Source organism: Vanellus vanellus (genome assembly GCF_965231255.1).
Source record: "Vanellus vanellus genome assembly, chromosome: 4".
Lineage (NCBI taxonomy): Eukaryota > Metazoa > Chordata > Aves > Charadriiformes > Charadriidae > Vanellus > Vanellus vanellus.
In genome coordinates, this window is record NC_138909.1 from 16,128,448 (window position 1) to 16,150,535 (window position 22,088).

The 22,088-nt window shown below is 37.7% G+C and overlaps 1 protein-coding gene across 1 annotated transcript in view; it reads right to left on the minus strand.

The window, feature by feature from the left end:
* TTC29 (tetratricopeptide repeat domain 29) overlaps window positions 1-19,048 on the minus strand; it is a gene marked incomplete at its 3' end in the record, with an annotated part of 307,765 nt that extends 288,717 nt beyond the window's left edge. Inside the window, 1 exon segment of the mRNA XM_082482455.1 lies at window positions 19,013-19,048.
* Between the last annotated feature and the right edge of the window lie 3,040 nt (window positions 19,049-22,088).

A 22,088-nucleotide genomic window follows, 5' to 3' on the forward strand; every position in this document is an offset into this window, starting at 1 on the left:
GCTAGGGACACTGAAAGTTTGTGGAAGCAAAAGGCATTAATTAGTGGAGATTAACACAATCTGTTAACTTTTCCCAGTAATTTGACAAATACATCTAATGCTTTCCAAATAGAAAAAAACCTCTACTCAGCAGCTGAAGGAGAGATGCTTTGAGGTCTTGCTTTTTCAGCATTTTTTGTAAACAGCTTTACAGTCTTTGGATAAAAACCTTTGTAAATGCCAAGTATTTAGTTTATCTTTTGCATTTCTTGCTTGTATCTTTTTTCAGCAAATGTTGTTAGGTCACAGGTGACAGGCAGTGGCAGAATCAGGTAGATGCCTTGCATGTTTGCATGAAAAACATATTGTAGGCTTTTATTAATTCAAAAATGTTCCCTAAAACTTAAGGATGGATACAATTACTGACCCATATATTTTAAATCATGTTACTTTAAAATTACCAAATAGCAAACAAATTTTCTTTATCATTATCACAGAAGAGTTGATAAATCTCATGTGTAAATAAATAGCATTTGTATAGGAAAATATTTAGTTGGACTTGGTTTTAGGATTAAGTCTAAACTGAAAACTTACAATATACAAATAATTAAGGTACTTCAAATCAAATGCAACCCTACATACAAACAGTATAAATAGCTGTTCCTCTCTACTTTTCAACAGAAAAAAAAGAAGCTCTTGAATCTAAATATCCTGTCTTTCAGTATACTGCAGTCTAAATATTGTTTTAGATCTCATAGTTTGAGCATTTATAACACGTAACAAAGTCTAAGCATTTAAGTACACCATAGCTTTCCAGATTTTGCATAGAAAGGAAACAGCTGCTCCTTGAGGAATTCTGCTTCTTCCCAGAAAAAAAAAAAAAAAAAAGAAATCTGTAAATAAAATTGCTTTCAGTAAGACCCAACAAACATTGGACAACCATCACCCACTTCTATTGCTTGGATAAAGGTATATGACTACTCCTATAGCAATTTGAGAAAAGTGGCTGATATTAGGAGGTCAGAAGATGGTTTTATTACTTTTTACATAAATACATTATTATTATATATTAAAATACATATTGATTCATAATTTAATTGACATAATTTTTTAAAAAGTCTCTAATGGTGTTCTAGAAATGCCAGATCTTTTTGACATAGCTGACCCCAAGCAAGCCAACCAATGTAACTAACTGAATCTAACACTCCCCAGACCCACTTTCCGATACCAGAGACTGTCAGCAGGATTTGCTGGGCAGAAGGCTACATTAACCCAGTTCTCTCGCTTCCAGGACCTAGATTAGGCATCTCCCCTAAGTACTGTTTGTCTCTGTGTCCATCTTGAAATTTGTGTGCTGTTTCCCTCTTAAAGCACTTTTGCCATGTTTGCTGTTGACACAAGCTAACTACTTATGTCTACACAATCACTATAACTGAATTTCCACTTATATAGTTTATATTCCTGAAAGAAATTCTTTTACATGCTACCTAGGTGCTTTTAACATTTAAACTTATCCCTCCCAAAGTTGTTCTGGTATTTTCAACCTGGTTTAATTTATACATGTAATTTGTATTTAGTGCTCTTTTACTAATCTCTTAAAATTGCACTGCAGGAATCATATGTCATCCCATCAATGTATTTTGCAGCAGAGGGTGTACTATATAGAAGGACCAGACAGTAAGGAAACATTTAATTATCATAGATATATGTAGGACTGAGGAATGACTACTACTGTTTAGTCTGATGACTCTCAAAGGAAAACGTTCACAGGAGAAACAGAAAACAGTACATATCTTCCTTTTTTTTTTTTTTATTTATTTTATGATACATTATTTCCTGGCCCTTATCTAGCCAATAACTACTTGCCACCATCTATTCTCCTCTGTTGCAAATCTAATGATCACATTACATTTGATTAAGTCCAGAAATATATATTTTTTTCCTCCTCATTCTTACAGTATCTGAGAACACATAAAGTATATCAGGTATAATCTGTTTATCTGACCTTGAGCTTCTGTTTGGTATCTTACCATTTTGTAGCAACTTACTCCTCGAGAATATTAAGAATCTGATTTTTGATTATTTAATATTTAGCTGTTTCCAGATCCTCATATGCCTCTTTCTCAAAACCAGAATCAACGAACCTCATTTATATGCCTTCTAGTACACATTGCCATAATGTGCTATCAAAAATGATAGATTTAGTATGTGATATACAAATACAGGATTAGTCAAGGAAAAGAAACAAGTAACTCTAGCACTAATGAACTTTGGTGCTTGTGAAAAGAAAAACAGATTTTACATTTTCTGACCAACAATAATATGTGGTTTCTACAAAAAACAAAATCCCCTCCAACAGCAAGAAACTCTCATCCCATTCTGCTCTAGCTGTAAATAGAAGAGAAAAAGGGACTTGTTTTGGTTTATCCATGGACACCTTTGTCACATAACCAGCACCTAAGAATAGTTTGAATAAACACATTGCACTTTCCATTTACACTAACGCAGTTATTGACATGTTAAACTGTTCCCAGCCTTACACAAAGTCTGTGTCTGATCAGGCTCTGACCTGGGTGTCTCCTAGGTAGGGACGATACATGCCACAATAATAAAAATTTTAAAGTCAAGTCAATATTTCCAGGAAATTACCTCTTGCAAAAACTCAGGTATCTACTCTCTAAGCAGCCTCAAAAAGGTGATGGAGAAGAAACTGATCAGGAAAAGGGGGACACAGTGCTAATATAAAAAGACTTGCAGAGGGAAAACCATGATTGAACTAGAAATTTAAACACGATCTTCTTCATTCCAAGCAGTTGTATTGGGGAAGAAAACAGTCACAAAACCAGAACTACATAGGAGCAATGTGCCAGACGATATAACTATACACTGGAATGCAAAACCCAATATTGTTAAAAGATATTCTGAAAGCATCCGACCAGAATGTCATCAGCACAGAAAGGGAGAACTCTCATCCCTGCTGGAGAATACTGCATGCTATAGCTTTCTAGCTTGACCTGTGGTGACAGCATACACCAGACAGTATCTTTTTCGATATAATATATTTCTCACGAGTCTGAAGTGATTTAGGAGCCTAAGTCCTCATATGAAATCTTAAGATAAGAATGTCAATAATGTGTTGACTCTGCAGTCATGATAGACTCCTGTGTTTAGCAAAGTATAATAAACAAGTTCTTCATTTCCTATTGGTCAAGAGCAGAAGTACAGTGAAAAATGGAAAAATATTTTAAAACTTAAGACTTATATAATGGATCACATAGCTCAAGGATGTCATACTAAATATTGAATGTGGGAAGCAAAACTAAGAATAGGCTATTCATGTATGATCCATACGCTGAAATCTAGTCTCATAAATATTTGTCCAAAACTTTTGAATAATGAACACATTTGAAAAATTACTGACTGACTTCAAGACAGTCTCCAGCTAGAAAAGCACAGCTAAATTCAAGAAAATGTTCCCTCCAATTCATGTGACTAATTCTAGTAAAGAGTAATGTCTGTTCGTTCCGTCATACATAGGTCAGAATTTCCTGGAGAAATTTACATTTCATTCAGAGCCTTTAACTTCTACAGCAAATTATACCTTAAACTATGTTTCTCTCTTCCAGTCAAAACTGGTCTGCTTGTCACTGAAACCTCCCAACGCGCATCAAATTCACAGCCACTGCACACAGGTTTTCATATTGCTGAGTTCAAAAACTCATCCAGCCCTCAATCGTGCCATTTATGATTTTTTAGCAATATTTTGCTAATTAATGCTGTGTATTGGCCTCTCTCTGTGTGCCCTGGAGCCATTTGTTATGCTATTTTAGTACAGAGAGTGTTTTGCTACTCATTTGCTTCCCTACCTGGCACCATGACGGATGCTGGGAAAAAGGCTTGAGCCTCTGGTGTTTCCCTGCAGGGTTTGAATCCCTACTGCAAACTTCAGGCTGCAGCCCAGTTTGAATTTAGAAAAACATGCTGAATCATTGGCAGGTTTGGTGCAGCTTGTTTCTGTCACACAGTAAGGGACTGTTTTTGTTGAATCTTGAAAGAAAAACTTTCCTGTTCCCAGTGGCTTGCTACAGGATACTGAGCGCTCATGTCAGGAAGCTCATTTTTCAACACTTTAGAACTGTAAATTATATCTGAAAATATAGAATGCAATTAAAGTGAATATTGCAGTCTCTTGCTGCTGCTAGTCACTGTTTCTGGCAATTGTCATCATTTGTGACATAAGAAACAGCATGGGAGCCCAATGTCAGAGGTTGCATATCAGCTTCCATCCTGTCAGAAGAAATTTAATATTTAAAAATGCAGCCAGAATACTGATCCTGGAATAACACCAGTGCAATGCAATGAAGAATCAGGCCCTTAATATTTAATCTAAGATTCAACATTTAAATATAAAGTCTCTTCTTCTCACAGGATCAGAACAGATAGTCTCTAGCTCTGGAATCTTACATAGTTGGAATTTCAGATGTCACTCAGCAGACATCAGTAATCAGCCCAAACTAGGTTCCTGGGCTAGACACCAGAGATGACAGAGTAAGTAATGCAATCTTCCTGCCACTCTCATAAAAGCAGGGACACAGCTGTCCAGCATAGTGCACCACACATACCAGGATGGTCTTGGTTAAGGAAGGAACAAGACCAGCAGGAGATGGACAACAGTTAATGGATATGCCAGGAGTCACTCATGCGCTGCTCATATGGGATCCTTTGGGTCAGCCTGGCACTGACAGTACTGTCTTTTGTCTCAAGTGTTACACTTACTTCTGCACATGCTCGCTTAAACTGGTCCTACACACATCAATCGTACTTAAAAAGGCCTTTTATTTTGAGATACAATTGATAAGTGGTGAAAACGACTCCTGGTGTACCCTGGTGTCAAGAAAGATCAGGCAAACCCACCAACACAACCTCAGGTCCTAGGCATAGACTTCCATTTCACAGTTCCAGAAGGAAACATCAAATGGAGATTCCCTGTGTCTCCTCTTGTCATAACTTTCTAAGCACTATGGAGGAGCTATCTTATTAAGTATGGCTTCACCTCTGGCGCACATTCCTTTCATCAGTCAGCAAGAGCTTGAGTTTGGCAGCCAACAGAGCAAAGGCCATTCCTCTGCTTTCACTCTAATCTAATATTTTGTGTGCTGTTTGTTGCTCTGTATCTAGGCACAGCAACACAACCCTGCTCCCACTCATTGATTATAGTTCCAAGTCTCCACACATTTAACCTTAGTCACTAGTCACAGAGACAAAACCAAGACCCTAGAATAGTAAACAGCACACGTAATGTTTGTTACTGCATATCTCCTCTGAATTTCAGCAAACTTTATTCTGTAATGTGAGAAACATACAGTAAAAACCAACACAACTTCAAATTGCAATCTACATATATCTGGAATGATGACATACCACAGCATTAAGTTCTGCAGAGTCTGTTACCTGTTTAAATAGTACACATCAATAGACGTAGGTCTCACTGCCTGTGGATGGTTAAAACTGGTTTAAATCTAACACATAGCGTTAATTTTACTAGAATCCAGTAATAATGACGCGACCCAGTGTTACCTTCCATAATTTGAATAAAATACAATATTATGAGATTCAGATTAGGGAAATGGTAAATGACCAAATTACCTTTTAAAGCATTGTTGCATCTGACATTCAGGGATCCATCTTTGAAGACTATTTTCCATCCTATGATCTGAGGCTAACAGAGTAATGGCAAGCACACTATACTTCCTTGCATGGCGCTGCAGCTGCAAATCAAAGCACTAAAACAGTGACCCACAACCAGCCTTAATACCATGGAAAGTGGCATGGTCTGAAAAGGGAAGAAAAGAAAAATATGGTGGCACTGAAGAAAGAATGGCTCAATGAATGGATATGTAGAAATTGATGGGGGATTTAAGATTTGGACTTGATGACAGGAAGTTTTAAGTTTCACGTCATAGACATGGGGTCTCTCCTATAGCAGAAATAAGACAATGAAGAGAATACTAGCGACAATTTCACATGGACTTAAAGGATAAGAAATATCTTGTAAGAAGGAAAAACAGAAGAGGAATTACATTATAAAGTTAGAGGAAGAGGAGAGAGCAGATGAGACACAGAAAAGGCAGAAGGTTATGCAAATCACACTGAGATTGGGGTTTGGCCTACAAGCACAAATGAACAGATCTCAAACTGAAGATGTTCTTCAAGCATAGGAAAGCAGAAATCTGTTTAGCAATCTTCTGTAGGCAAGAGCATTACTGTAACAGTGAAGTCACTGTCTTATTGTTAAGGCTGTTAGCACTTTTCTGTATGTGAAATCAAATATTTTGTCTGAATTTTCTCTGGATAAGCATTTAGAATCATAGAAATTGTCTTTTATTGGAGACCCTCACATTTTGCAAGACTTGCTGCATCATTCCTGTATGCATTTCTAGCTTGTTTTTGAACAACTGCAGATTTGGAACCTCATTTCTTACACTTGGGAATTTCCTGCTCAGCTCATAGTTCATAATACTAATGGGATTTTTTTTCCCCTAATTACATGGCCTAAAGTTTTCTTTTACTTTAGGTCATATATTTATTGTTTCCTGTCCAAAATGAATTATAATTCATCACAGCTCCTGGCATTTTTGTTTAGCAGTTGGCTTGGGCTTTTTTTTTTTTCCTGTTGGACAAGCTGCAGGAACAGTTGTCTTTGAATCATATTTATTAAAATTGTATAATGGAAGTAATTTGCATTCCTGTAGTGCCTACCATTGGCCTGATCTAGCAACGGACCCTCCAGGAACTGGTGAATTCTTTAAACTGTCCCTGAGGTACTGTGGATTTGCAGAAACCCTTTGCCTCACACAAAAGAAGTCAAGGGTTGGCAAAACCAATAATTTTCTCTCAACAAAAAAACAGTAAGAAAACATAGTTCTATAACCTGCTTAATTCATTCAAACTAATGCAAAGGGGAATGCTGTAGGCTGTCATTTATAATTTGGTTTCTTTTCCAGAATATGCAAAAATGTCAACCCAACAGAAGTAGATGTGCCATAGAGATGCTGACAGTATTTGCTGTTTATCATGGTATAGGTTAACAGAGCTAAAATGTTTAACAATGAAAAACCTCCAATGCCACATTTCTAGCACAATAATCCAATTAGATTGCTTAGATATAATCACTATAGGCTCCAAACGTTGCAAATGGAGGACAAGGTTCAGAATATACTTGCACTCAGTTTAGGACAATGTACCCTGTTTAAGACATAATATACCTTCGCTGCTCCTTTACTACCTATATTGGCAAATTTCTTGCAGTAGCTGATGCAGTCTCAGCCCGAAGCAGTTGCTCTCCTCACAGCTCTGAATAGTTTAAAGGAGAGGGTGCTAATTTAAATTTAAATACTTGAGTCAAATGGTCATGCTAATTGAGTTTTTAATTGCCAGAATAGGTGTGCTAAGACAGTTAAGAGTTTTCAGAAGTACTGTACCTTCCACCTGAGCCATTCCAGCTGAGGTGCGTTCCATAAGCCCATGTGAGAAGAGAATCTGGCCAGCAAAGACTCATCTTGAAGAGCTGGAGGTCACCAGCACCATGTACAAGACGTACTCTACTGATGTCCCATTCCTGCCCAATAGTCTCCGACTGCAGTACCTGCAACATCAGCAGGTACATTCTGTATGTCTCAGAAAGAGCAATGTGCTAAACCTACTTCCTCTTTCTTTCCTGTTTATATCATCTACTTATTTCTTTCCTTTCATAAATCCATGACTTTTCCCTCTGATCCTCAAACACTACACATTCAGATATGTTCTAGCCATTTACTGGTTATTCAAGACAACAAGAAAAAAAAGAACAAAAACTTAACAACTGGGATCTGTTCACCTGGCCAAAGTGCAAGAGAATTAAAGACCTAGAAAACAGACAATACAATCAATTGTTCTGTCCTTCTTTGAAACCTTAAAATAGAATTTGGTCATCCATAGCATAAAAACAGAAAGGTCACGTTTTCCATAAAGATGTGTTTTTGTAAAGGACAATTTAATTAGATCTCTTTGAATCTTCTTTCAATGATCTGCCTTTGGAACCGTAAGTTTAAAATGAACTCTGCTCTTTAATAAAACTAGAAAAGCAAAAGGTTTAAGAGATACATACACAAGCCAAGTTTTTAATTTCATAGTGTCCTTTCCCAAGACATATTTATTCTGAGCAAGCTGTTACAGGGGTAAAACTTTCCTACAATTATTCATTGGACCATCACTTGGGTTTCAGAGGAAAGACAATATGGCAGCATTTATGGTAGCAAGAGCTAAAGTGTTGAAACTGGAGTAGAGAAAAAGTTTAAAATTCAGAGAGTAGGAAAACTTTGTTATGAATAAACAATAAAAATCCATGAGTGGGATAAAAGAGCATTATTGAAGGAAATCTGTTACCAATAAAGTATAGTATATTGAAAATGCACAGCTGTTGTAGGAAATTCATAGTATGTTCAATGTTAATGAGCAAAAGCTGAATAATTTACATATTAATAAGGAATAATTAATATTAATTTGCAAATAATTGGAGGATATAAAATAAATTCTAAATATATGATAAATTGACTCAATTACATAATTAACTAATAGATAAGAAATTAAATAATTATTACTTAATCAATTCATTAATAAGTGGTTTCAAACAACAAGGACCTAAGTAATGAAATTCAGTAAGTTTTGACTTTAACAATCATTAGAAATTGCATTTGACTTTCACTCCTGTTTCTTTAGAGACAGTGAAATTCTAAGTGCAACTGATGGATTCTTTAAACTTCTTTATGTTAGGAGTGGCCTCTAAAGCAAGCTGCACTGTGGTGTTAAGATTAATTTTGTGGACAGACGCATGGCAGTATGACATTCTGTGGTTTACAGTAAGCCAACAATACCAAAGTTATCAAGATTAATGCAGGAACCTACCAGCTATTTGTCCAAGCCCTTTTGTGTCATCTAGAAGATTTTTAAAAAGGAAACAACGGTTGTTGCAACAGAGAAAAAATATTAGCATCTTGCTTCAACTTCTGCCTCAAATTTGGCATTTAATTGCCTGCTAACTCCAAAGGGAAAACTTAATTCTAAAGAATAATGGGTATTACATCATTCATATTTTACACATGTGTTTATTCCAAGAATACTCATTCAAGATGAGCTATTTATTTCTTCCTTCTGTCCTTCAGGGACATGCATTCCCCAGATAATACTGAGTTTACCTATTGATGGAAAACTGGTAGAAACCTCTTATGTTGCTACTCTGAATGCCCTTTTATCCCCAGAGTGAAGACAAAAAGAGAGGTATGTTGCATCACATTTGCCACAGGGTGAGTGAGAGCGGGGAAAGAAAATTTGACAAGCTATCTCAGTTTAGCAACTCTATGATAACTACCTGTATACGTGCTTCCCCTGTTGCAAATTTCTGGTGATTTGAGGTTGCTTACCTGGAACTGATTAAGGATGTTATTACTATTTTAAATAATCTTTCATCCTTCACACTAATGCTTTTGCTCCTCTTGGAAAAGGATTAAAATGTCATTAAAATAAGTCATCTGCTGTGGTTATAATGCAGTGCATACAAGGAACTGTTTTGATTTATTTTAGTGAGGTGGCTGGGGACACAACCCTTTGACAATTATAAAAAGAAAACCAGAAAATGTTTGTGTTCTTTAAAGAGCAAAATGTTGAAGTACCAGTGTCAAATAAAATCAGTATGTCATAAACTTCCATCCTGTCGTTTGGCTGGTTGGTGTTTCAAAATATGCACTTTAAGTTCAGAGAGGTCATCTGAAGAACCAAAGGATATACTGTCATTGCATCATACTAAAAGGACTTAAGAAAAAACCAAAACCAAACAAAAAAAATTCCTGCACTCAAAACCCCTGATCTAGTACAACATACCATTGTATTAGACCCAGAATCCTCTTGGTTTGAAGTAAATATCATACATGTACATTTATATTAATAAATTAATTGGGTCCTTCAGAACCAAAAGTTGCTTGCTGTGTCATGCAGTTGGTTTTATCCTCTATTGCTACTACTGTATTGAATTACTTCACTAAGACAAATCAGCAAGTTTTAGCACTGAAAGGATCACTGGACAAATGAATAGTCTCTGATAAGCAGTTTTTGCTTAAAAAAAAACCAAACCAAACCAAACCAAAAAAACTTTCACATTCAGACTCCTAATTGCTGAAAAGAAATCTGCCCACTTCAGCAAGTGTAGTGACTCAAAACAGTAGTGACATCGAATTGGAACAGAGTACAATTATATTATAGCAATTTTCTCAGATCCTAGTGGCAAAGAAAAAAGAGATCTGTTCTATGAGAAACAGTAAGAACTGGAAGAAAATAGTCTTGGCCCACAAAATAGAAGTGATTGCAGAAGACACTTTCTCTATTAGTTTGTGTATGAAAACATTAGGTTGAGATTTAAGCCACATTTTAGAAGCTTCACTTTTCTCCCTTTCCTGTACAGAAAAGGTAAATATTACCATCCAATAAGATATACCACATCCTGGTAAACAACCAGAAATATAAGGACATGTTCGGTGAAAACATAATTTTGCATAAATAATTGATTTTTACTTGCTAAAATCATAATTCTAAACCTTCATAAAATAAACTATAAGGTACAGCTTTGTTTTTTAGAAAAGGATCAAAAGGACACCAAGAAAGGAAGTTCTTTAGTTTCAGTACTCATATTTTCAATTACTGCCAAGAGGCTGGAAAAAAAATATTTTATAATTAAACTACAGTTATTAGAGAAAAGGGATGTCTTCATAATAACAGAAACTCTTTTTGATTGAATTGTAACATTCATAAACAGCTCTTTGATTTTTTTAAGTCTGCTGTTCACCATTACTCAATCACAGAAAATAGTCACAGACTGCTTAATTCACAGGATATTGACTAATCATGAATATCTCCACATTCTTTGTGCAGCTAATCACAACAAGATGTCAATACGGTGTTTAAATCACGGCAGCAAACAAGTCCAGTCAATCCTACTCAAGAGGAAAGTTATTTTAAAATAATATTTGGTGATCTGAAAAGCAAGCTTCGTGTTTTTGTAAGAGATGTTTGAGGCAATTTGTTCTCCTCAAAGTTACCAGAAAAATATTTTCATGCTGATAGCGAAAATTACTAAGTATTTTATAATGAGCATACAGAAGACAGAGGGGTCTAACAGAGGTTGTAGAGGTGAGCCTTGTTCTAGTATTTCATAAATTACAGGTGGTTTGAAAACACAGATTTAAAATTTGTTTTTTACTGTAATGCTTGTATATTTCAATTTTGTATGTACATGTAAAGTTGCTAAAGCTTCCTGCACCACCAAAAGCTAGTTTCTCCTTAGTAACGATGTCAATATAGCCTAAGCTTGTAAACACTGCAAATAAACTCTGAAGGGAATGCAGACAGATTTCCCACTACAGATCACAAGAGTCCCAAAGTATTTTAAAAAGCCAAAGTAAACAAATGGACACAATGAAAGAGATGGATTAATTCTAACCACTTATTTGCATGTCTTAGCTTAACAAGTATGTTTGATGATGGATATAGAAAGGTGGCATTGTCATACTATCATACTCAAAAGAGCAAAAAGCAGTATTTGAGACAGTCCATATGTATTTCCCGCCTTGTACTAATTTGTTTTTCGCACTGATAAGTACAGAATTCCATTTAGTGGTACAAGGAAAATATTCTCATGTCCTACAACATTTCATCAAAATATTATTTTCTTTCCCCTTCCTACCCCTCCCTCTCCCATTTCTATCCAGCCATCATAGTCCACATCGCAACTGAATTCAAATTGTCTACAGAAGAAAGTAATCTGGTTCCGTGGTAAATTATGGCTCTCACTCAGTTGTTTTCTGTCTGGACTAAATTAGGGAGTGCACATTACTAGTGCTCACAAAAGCCCTTTGTTATCATTCCTTGAGCTCCTATTCTCTTAAACTATATCTATGATTGTACTACTTTGTCCTCCCCTCCAGGGTAAATGGTACTATGATAAAACCAATCTCATCTCTCTCTGATGAAGAAAAATCATGACATATATCATTCATGGATGAGAAACTCTCTCAGTGGACTGACCTGCCTCCATCTGCTTGAAATTAGAGAGCAGTCCATGTCATATCTTATGTGTTCAAAACGATCCCACTTCCACCTCAGTGTCTCAGATGTCAAAATGAGTAGTCCAAATATTTGGCCTTCAAGTTACCTTCGGAGACATTTCCCCCATGTGAGTGACAGGATACGTGCAAATGTGTGCTTGTGTACACGTATATGCATGCACACTTGCAAGCACAAGAACAAGCATTTATGCACACACACCTAGTACAGGGCTGTGCTGTTCCACAGCCAAACACTACCCTGTATTTTCCAGTCAATGGCTATTCCCAGGAATTCTTTTAAGAAGGCTGCCATACAGAAGTCCTATAAAAATGTATTTACCCTCTGAATGGAGGTAGGGATTTCCAGTGAGTCCAGAAGATGGAAGAACTCTATTGAAACTCTATTGAAACACGAATAGCCAGGTATGTACAGGCTCACTGCTAAACATTCTTCCATAAATACTACTTTCTAAACAAAAATTCACACGGCTTCAATTGTAGACAAAAGTTACATTGTCCTTAAAAAGAGCTAATAAGTAATCTTTTTTCACAGCACTTTTTTTTTCCCCAGCTGTTTGTGAAAATAAAATATGAGTGATTCAGGCCCTAACACTTACAGGCACCAATGGCTTAATTATTTAACAGTTCCTGGACTGCTGATATTTCCAGCCTGTGGACTTAGTTACAAGCTCAGACCTAGGGAATTGTGTTACTGAAAACAGATTATTAAATAATGAAATACAGGCTTTGAAAAGCCTCCGAGATGTTTACCTTTAGGAATAAGACCAGCATTAAGAGATTTCTAATAAAATATTGAATGAATTAAGGGACTTCCTTTTTCTGTATGTGGAGGTTACATTTAAATCCCCTCACTGCATAGCAGCCTTAGGCAACACAACCTGACTTGACATTCTGTTGCCTTGAAAAGGATGAAGAAGTCAGGTTTTTCTACATGAAAGGCAGGCAGGACTCTTCCTTCTACTCTTTACTTGTTCTCTAGGCTCCCTAGTTGAGTAGGGCTGCAGTGATTGAACTAAAAACCCTGGAAAGACTTTGCCTGACTTACATTGGATTTTAAGTGTATGTGTGTTTATTTTCTGGCATTGAAGCTATAGCAAAGCTAACTTTTGTTTGTGAAGCTCATAACTGAAGCAACCTTAAGCCATGTCAAGCCACACAAGTCTTTGTAAGAGCTAGAGGTTCTGGCCATCAGTGAGCACAAAAAGAGACTAAAGCCCTGCAGGGTCATTTGCTAAGTCAGACAACATTGGTAAAAGTCAAGAAAAACAGGTTACTACTCTGAGTCCCTAAAAGCTCTCTTTGAGAATGAAATAAAAAAACCCCAAACAAACAGAAAAAAAACCACACCAGGAATTTTGCAGGTATGTTCCTGTAATTTTCTCTCTTTTGTATGTTAATCTTCAAAATTTTTTTCAATGGTAAGAAACAGTATGAAGTAGGCTTTGTAAAATTTTGCCTGAGACCTGACTCTGGGATCCATTAGCAGCACTGCAAAGGTCATTGACGCTTTCATCATAACCACATCAAATATCAGAGTTGTAGGTATACATCTTTTGGCATCTCAGCTTCAACTAACCATCTGATTCTCTCCTTGAACTACTCTCTTGTCAAATACTGGCAGCCAGCTCCTGTCACTGCACCTTTTCCTGACACACAAAGAAAGTATTTGGCTGGTATAGCTGTGCGATAAGGCATAAAAGGGTGTATGTACACTCCCAGGTGCAGGCTGTCAAACACCAAGTTTGCTTTCCCCACCTCCCCCCAGTCTCGCAAAGAGTGAGCTAAGTTTGGCTGGGAAGCTGGGTAACTGCCTTAGTGATAATGATTGTGACAGCAATAGGTGAAACAGCTGTAATTTTCTGTGTTACTGACACAAAATATGACTTTGTCTGGTGATAAGGCCAACTATTGTGGTATTTACAAAAACAGTTAAGTGCAAAAGGATTTAGGTATCTGCAGATAGGTATGGGGCTTTTCCTTCTCTTCACAAGTCTCCTGCTTGAGAGAATTTGATTTCATTGGGAAGGGCTGTGAAGGGGTCTGTGACCTCTCCAGAAGGACTTGACTGTGAAGGTTATGTGAAGCATCACTGGAACACAGAGACCCACTCCTTTTCATCTCCTCCCATACTGTCAACACCTCAGAACAGGCTCATTGCTCACTCCGTGTTTGGGACCCGATTACCTCAGCCAAAATGTTCTGGCATTTTACTGGGCAAAAGGTGAAGAGCTGATGTTTGAGTCTGAAGGAAGGAGAAATTCAGCCTTCCTCCTGCCTGTTCCTCTCCCAGGTTGGCATAGAAAGGCCTGTCCTGCTTCCAGAGGAGGACAAGAGAGACAGAGAAGCAGGAAACAGCAGAATCATAGAATTGTTAAGTTGGAAGGGACCTTCAAGATCATCTAGTCCCAATCCCCACTCCACCCCCACCCCCGCCACGGGCATGGACACCTTCCACTAGACCAGGTTGCTCAGAGACCCATCCAACCTGGCCTTGAACACTTCCAGGGACGGGGCATCCACAACTTCTCTGGGCAACCTGTTCCAGTATCTTACCACCCTGACAGTAAAGAATTTCTTCCTAATATCTGTTCTAAATCTACCTTCTTTCAGTTTAAAACTGTTACCCCTCATCCTATCACTACACTTACTGATAAAGAGTACCTCCCCATCTTTCCTGTAGGCCCCCATCAGGTACTGGAAGACCACTATAAGGTCTCTGAACAACCCCAACTCTCTCAGCCTGTCTTAATAACAGATGCAGTCCAGCCCTCTGGTAATTTCCATGGCCCTCCTCTGGACACGCTCCAACAGGTCCATGTCCTTCTTATGTTGGGGGCCCCAGAGCTGGATGCAGTACTCCAGGTGGGGTCTCACGAGAGCAGAGTAGATGGGAAGAATCACCTCCCTTGACATGCTGGCCACGCTTCTTTTGATGCAGTCCAGGGTGCGACTGGCCTTCCAGGCTGTGAGCATACATTGCCGGCTCATGTTGAGCTTCTCATCAACCAACACCCCCAAGTCTTTCTCAGGGCTGCTCTCAATCCATTCTCTGCCCAGCCTGTATTTGTGCTTAGGATTCCCTGACCTAGGTGCAGGACCTTGCACTTGGCAAACAAAAGTGGCAACCCCAGGGCATGTCATTTAGACTGTGCCCAGTCTTGTAATTTGAGTGTGAGAAATAATACAAAAATACAATCATAGACATTCTGGTACAAAAATATTCCCAAGTTCTTTGTGCTATTTTTGTTTGCCGTATTGGTTTTAAGCTGGTATTTAGAGAGCCAAGAAAGTGTTTGCTGACCCCCAAAACTCACAAATTTTAGCAGAATAATTATTTTCCTGAAAAGTCTTGGTGGAGTGTATAAATTGTTCACAATAACTTACCTTTCTCGCAAGTCATCTCACAGAGAGCAGAAAGCATAGCAAAGGCATGACTGTCCATCAAAGCCAAAAGATGGATCCAAAAGGCAGCTTAACATAATTGCTTTTGCAGTCTTATGTCAGTTTGCTTGCAAAGAAATAAACTCCATGCTCTCAAGCCTGACAGTAACATAGTACTCAAATGAAGGAAAAAAGAGGACAAGAAGTGATGTCTTTCACCAAAAATGAAATAATTACCACCTTCCTCAAAACAGAGTATAAAGGACTCAAATTTCAAATGAAGTAACCTAATTTGACCCCAAAAAGGGATCAAATCGGCCAATTTTAGTCAGAACTAGCAGCTCATTCCATCAAGATGTCAAAAAATAAAATGTGCTAGTTGAGAACAGCAAAGTTAACAAAACTAAGCCATTACTGAATACCACACAATTATACTAAGTTGTGAAAATACATTTCCCCAGAATTCTTTTATATATTATTTTCAATATTAAGTGTAATCACAAGTAGTTGCAAACTAATTTCCAAAAATAAAATAATTGTACAATTTGGTTCTACCACCTCTTCCAACTCTGTGTGTAATTATACTTAACTCCAAGCATTGGCTGAAGCCTTACTTTAAAAAAACAAAAAACAAAAAACAAAAAAACAACCAAAAAACAACAAACCAAAAAACACACCAAACAAACCACCACCAACAACACAACCCCAGATTATAACTGTCTGTTCCATGAGGCTGAAGTGGCTGATCGACAGACAAAAGAAAGAAGAAAACACTCTCTTACTGACCGATGCATCCTACAGACCTGTGCATAAACTGGAATGGCTAACCCAAGAGAAAGAATCTCTGAATTCTGCTGGAAAAAGAATTCACCTAAAGCTTTAGCCTTTGATTTCACCAGACGCCATATGTGACAGCCTTAAAAACACAAAAACATGAGAAACACCCTGCAGGGATTCATCTAGCCAAGTATTCTGTCTCCAAGAGCTGTACTAGGGTTGTTACAGAATCCTCCTGCCTAATCACTTCAGTACCTATTTAGGGACATCCAATACATGGTTCTGTTTAATTTTTTGATCTGTTGAAATTGTCTGCTTCAACCATCTCCTGTGGCTGCACATACCAGAAGTTAACTATGCAGTGTGCAAAATAATGAAACTAGTAGAGGACTGATTTAAAACCAAAGAAATTATGTCACCCTTAGTTCTATTAATACACAGTTTGGTGAATAACAGACTGCAGTTGATCTATCTTCTTCATAGCTTTGTAAAAATAAATTCCATCTCTCCCAGCCTTCTCTTCCCCATACTTGAGAGTCCCAGACATTTCAGTCTGTCCTTGTTATGCTGCGGTCCCATCCTCTTAACCATTTTAGGTTTCTTTCTTTGTACCTCCATTAACTCTAGTCCATCCTTTTAGAGATGGGGAGACAATTATCACATACAGTATTTAAGATGCTGGCAAAGCCAAATTTTTATATAGCACCAAAGCAGCGTCCTATGTCTTTTTCTTGGTATTATTATTATTATTATTATTATTATCCTGACAATGCTCAACATTTTCTTATTTGGAGGGGCTGCCTTACAACTATATAACTCACATCTTGTCCCTTATTTTATAGATATTTTAACTGCATTAGCAAATACTATATTATACTGTAGCACTGGTTGTTCTCATTCAAGGGTGTAGACAGGCATCCACTTAAGTCAAAATCACGCAGTTTTGATTTAAGGCCTGATGCAGAAGTGTCCATAGTAAGGATCCAGTCACAGGATTTTGACCTGGCCCGACACTTCTGCACAGACAAAAAGACTTTGGAATAATTTCTGGCAGGGACCAGAAAGAGCTTAAACACAGCTTAAAACATTCTTACACATTAAATCAGGGCTTAATATTTCTCCCCCTTATGATGACTCCATCTGTCATGGCCCAGACATTCTTTGAGTCTGTCTACAGGCTGCAGCTCCCCTTGTTCCTAATGAGGCCAAACTGAATGAGACACTGACTGAATAGTAATGCAAAATGGCTTCCCCAGAAGAAAGCATTATTTGTTCTTTCCTTGAAAGATCTATAGCACATGGAGAAAAAGCTAAAACAAAGAGCTCCACACATGTGTTTTCCCTTAACTATATCTCAACCTTGCCTAGCATGGGGTGCGTAATTCCCCCTCGTCTGCAATAGGTGATCATATCAAAAGGCCTGGATTCTTCACTATGATTAAAAGACAGATAAGTAAGAAATGCTCAAGGGAATCCCTGCATAAGAAGATACCTCTATCTCACACTAACACAAAGGAAAGCCAAAAAGACAGTAAGAAAAAAAAGAAAACACCAGACCCATTAGAGTCTAGATACACATCCAACAAAACTTTGAAATCCAAGACTTGTCAGACTAGTCAACTTTCATTTTTATGGACATCTTGGTCAAGTCTTTTTCTGAATCCCTAATCTTCTTTTGTTTTCCCTGTAAGAAGTCATTCCCAATACTTGTTCCTGTACACTTGCTACTCCCATGACATACTCCCTGTCAGAGTTTGTCTCTGTATTCATCACCTCAGCTGGGATGTAGATTCTTTGGCACAGGATGTGTGACTTACACAAGGGTCATTAATTCTTGATACATCCGCAAAGCTCTTGATCTTAGTCTTAGTCTTTTAAGCAAACTTTTAAAAAAGGAAAGAGAAAGGCAGGTTGCAACACTAGTTTATCTTTTTGTCTGCCAGCAACAAAGGAACCAATTGGCAAAATTCTGTCCCAACACTGCATGCCTGTGCAAGTGAGGGAGAGAGTAGAGAAACTCTTCCTAATGCTATTTCCAAGGGCTACAAAAGTTGCAATTCTTATGGCTGGACAGTGCCAAGCCTATTTAGGATGCAGTGCAACTTCTTAGTCAAGTTTCCAAATAAGACATTGTCCTTTTCTTAATCTTAGACAACATTAAGACACCTCTATACTATTTCTCTGGAAAAGTAGTGATACGTCATGGATATCTCTTTCAGATTATTTGTTCAATTACTTTTTTACAGATACATTCTTTGCTGCACTGTAAAGAAGCCAGTGTCCAAAGAAGAGTAGATTGACATAGGTTGATTTCCCTTGCCACTTATACAGGCAGCCCTTGAAGTAAAGATTTTGCTGAAGCTCTGTTTAAATCAAACTAAAATGTGACTGTTAACCCTTCATAGCTATAAATGCAGGTAAAAACTCTTCTCATAGGCCACATCCGATATAACTGCAATTGTTGATGTTTTCTGAGGATCTAGTCAAATAGCTTCCAGAAGGTCACAGGAAACATCTTGAGTATAAAGACACAGCATTTACTGTCACCAGAGCAGCGTACTTCCATCTAACACAGATAGATGCAGAACATAATGTGCCACCAAAGAGCAATTAAAAAAATTGCTTTCACTTTCCCAGTACATCAAATCACCAATGATGGGGGGAGAATCCATGCTGTATTTATCAGAGAGATCCACACAGTCAAAGCATAACAGAAGCCTTACCAAAAAGATACACAGAAAAGGCTCAGGATCTTTCCATTCATATGCTGTACCTGAAAAAAAAAAAAAAAACAACCAAAAAAAGCAGCTTTGATTTAGAAAATAATACGTGTTCTTCTGAAGCCCTAGCTCATTGTTAATAAAATATTTTTTTTATTTATAAGGCCATTTCAATTGCTCACACAAAATTTTTTTCTTGGTCAGCTTTTTTCACCTAAAGGCATGATTTCCCTTTTTTCCTTTGGATGTAATTACAATGTCATAAATACCAGTATGCCTTCTTGAATTAATTTAAAATACAAGAGGCACCATTCCATACTTCACAGCTTTTATCTCCAAGAACTGCATAAGCAGGAAGTGACCTGCAAGTATAATAAACAGATGGCTTTATTTTTATTTTCTTTAATAGTCTGGGCAGACAGTGTTCATATGTCAGAATCACAGTTATGCACAATGAACCTTTGAACAATGGTCCAGTGCATCCAGATATGTCTGATAGTTGGGCCAAGACATTCTAGTGCTCTTCAATATTTATTTCAAGCTATGATTGACTGGTTGGTAGGGATCTTTGTCAAATATTTTCAGAGCTGAGTCTTTATTAATATGGATTAAATTGTCTAGTGTGAACAGATGGTAACAGGAGAGATGAGGAAAACAGCTCTCTTGATTTGCAGGGGAGACTCACTCTCCTATTCGATGGACTGTGGATTGTGGCTCCATCTAGATTTCTAAGAAGCACTGAGCTCCCAGGAGACTGGAAACATGCTATTTAATGTCTGTGGCTTAAATACTCACCCTTTGCAGAATCACAGAATGGCAGAAGTTGGAATGGACCTCTGGAGATCATCTGCTCCAACCCGCATGCTCAAGCAGGGCCATCTAGAGCCAGTTGCCCAGTACCACGTCCAGATGGCTTTTGAGTATCTCCAAGGTGGGAGACTCCACAACCTTGCTGGGAAATAAATGCCAGTGCTCAGTCACTCTAACAGTAAAATGTGTTTTCTGCTGTTAGGCAACATCTCCTGTGTTTTAGTTTGTTCCCACTGCCTCTTGCCTTGGCACTGAGTACCACTGAAAAGAGCCTGGCTCCATCTTTTTTGCACCCTCCTTTCAGGTGTTTATACACATTGATAAGATCCCCGCTGAGCCTTCTCTTCTCTGAGCTGAAGTACCAGCTCTCTTGGCCTTTCTTCTGATGACAGTCCCTCAATCATTTTAGTGGCCCTTCAGCTGGACTCTCTAGTAGTTCCACGTCTCTTGCACTAGAGAATCACACACAGCACTCCAGGTGTGGCCCCACTGGTGCTGAGAAGAGGGGAAGCATCACTACATTATTCCTAATGTAGCCCACCGCATAAATACACAATACACACCACATATATAATTAAAAAGAAATATAGGACACAACTTTCTCAAGAAAATTAGCAGTGTTTTGCCCTTTGTAATAAAAGTCTGAGCTTCAATTTTGCTGACAACCTAAGTCACCTACATTTGATTACAGTTAACACCAGATGCAGAGCCAGAGTGCAACAGTGGTAATGGACAGGTGGATACGGGGAACAATCCACACGAAGTTTACTTGGGGACCAAGCAGTTACACAAATGGAAGGGACATTTTTTATACTGCAACATCAGGGAGAAATTGTACCCTCCAGCATCCTCAAAGAGAAAAAGATGGTAGCACAGTGGGAAAGAATAAGAGTATCTAGGAAGTTAATACTCTTTATTCCCTGAAGTGGGGTAGCTTTGGGCAGCTTTCTACTACACAGAGAAAAAAAATTCTTTCCCGCTTAAGGTGAGATTTCCCCCTAAGCTACCCAGGGGCTCATATGGCACTGCACTGGCCTGAGTCCAGGCTATAAATAATTTGCCGTAGTCTACACCTTAAAACTTCATTAACTATGACCTTTCAAAATAAATAAAGCTTTGAAACATCCACTTTCTGTTGTTCTAATAATTTTCATAATATTGTCACCTTAAAAAAAACCATGAAAAGCATATCTTATGTTATTATATATTATATATTATAACATATTATCATATGTTATTCAGAAAGTAGATATGAAACAGTGAACTTGCACCTGTTAAATATATGAGATGCTTTTCTCCCTTCTGACTGATTTTTAAACTGTCCATATTTTCAAATATGACAGGGCTTTTATTTTGATCGTTTTCTAGTAATCTTCTTTGGAAGTAGTAAATAAAAACTGTAGGTTTCTTAGTAGATATCTCTTCCATAAATAAACCTTGCTTCCTGCTATTTCTTGTGTTTGATTAGCTAGAAATAATTGCTCTCAGACTTTGATGGTCCGTTATGGCCGTCTGCTCCCAAGACCTCCCCTTGGCCTGACTTACAAAGGGCAAGAAATTGGCTCTTACACTTGCTGACATGTGGCTGGTGAAACCTGTAGGGAAGTCATGTAGTGGTGAAGAGCACATTAATCAAAGATAATAGCAAAATACAACTGTCCCTCATTACAAGAATAACTGAACAATTCATCCTGATTTTCAAGCAGATTGGGTTCTCTTGCTTTTATCAAAGACAATAAACAGACTTCATTATAAATATAAATGCAAAGGACCTGGTTCTACAACACAAATTTAAATCAGGAGAGACTGTGTTCAAGTCAGTTCAGCCAAGCTGGTATAGTGGCATGAAAACTAACCAGTAAATAATCTTTAGGCAATGAACAAGAATTTTGACAATATAGCCACATTTTGTTCTCTAGAAGCTGGCCTGATTTTTCAAGTAATATAAGCAGGATTCGATACCATGTGCACATATATTACCAAATTACAACCCGGGTTTTTGGAACTGTTCTAGAAACGTATCCGTACACAACTCTACGGGAAAACCTTTACATGAACACCCCTCTTTTATCTTTCAACCCTCTTTTCTGTTCCCCGCAAGCACAAAGAAATCTCCATTTGCCTAGCCTTAGAGACTTCCCTTAATATCACAGCTAAAACTTTTAAAAAGCTACAAAGACGTTTCCACAATGCATTTGAGATTAAACTACAACACTGATTTAAGTCTACGAATCAGCTAGTCCTGTGGACTTTTCTCAGCTTCCATTTG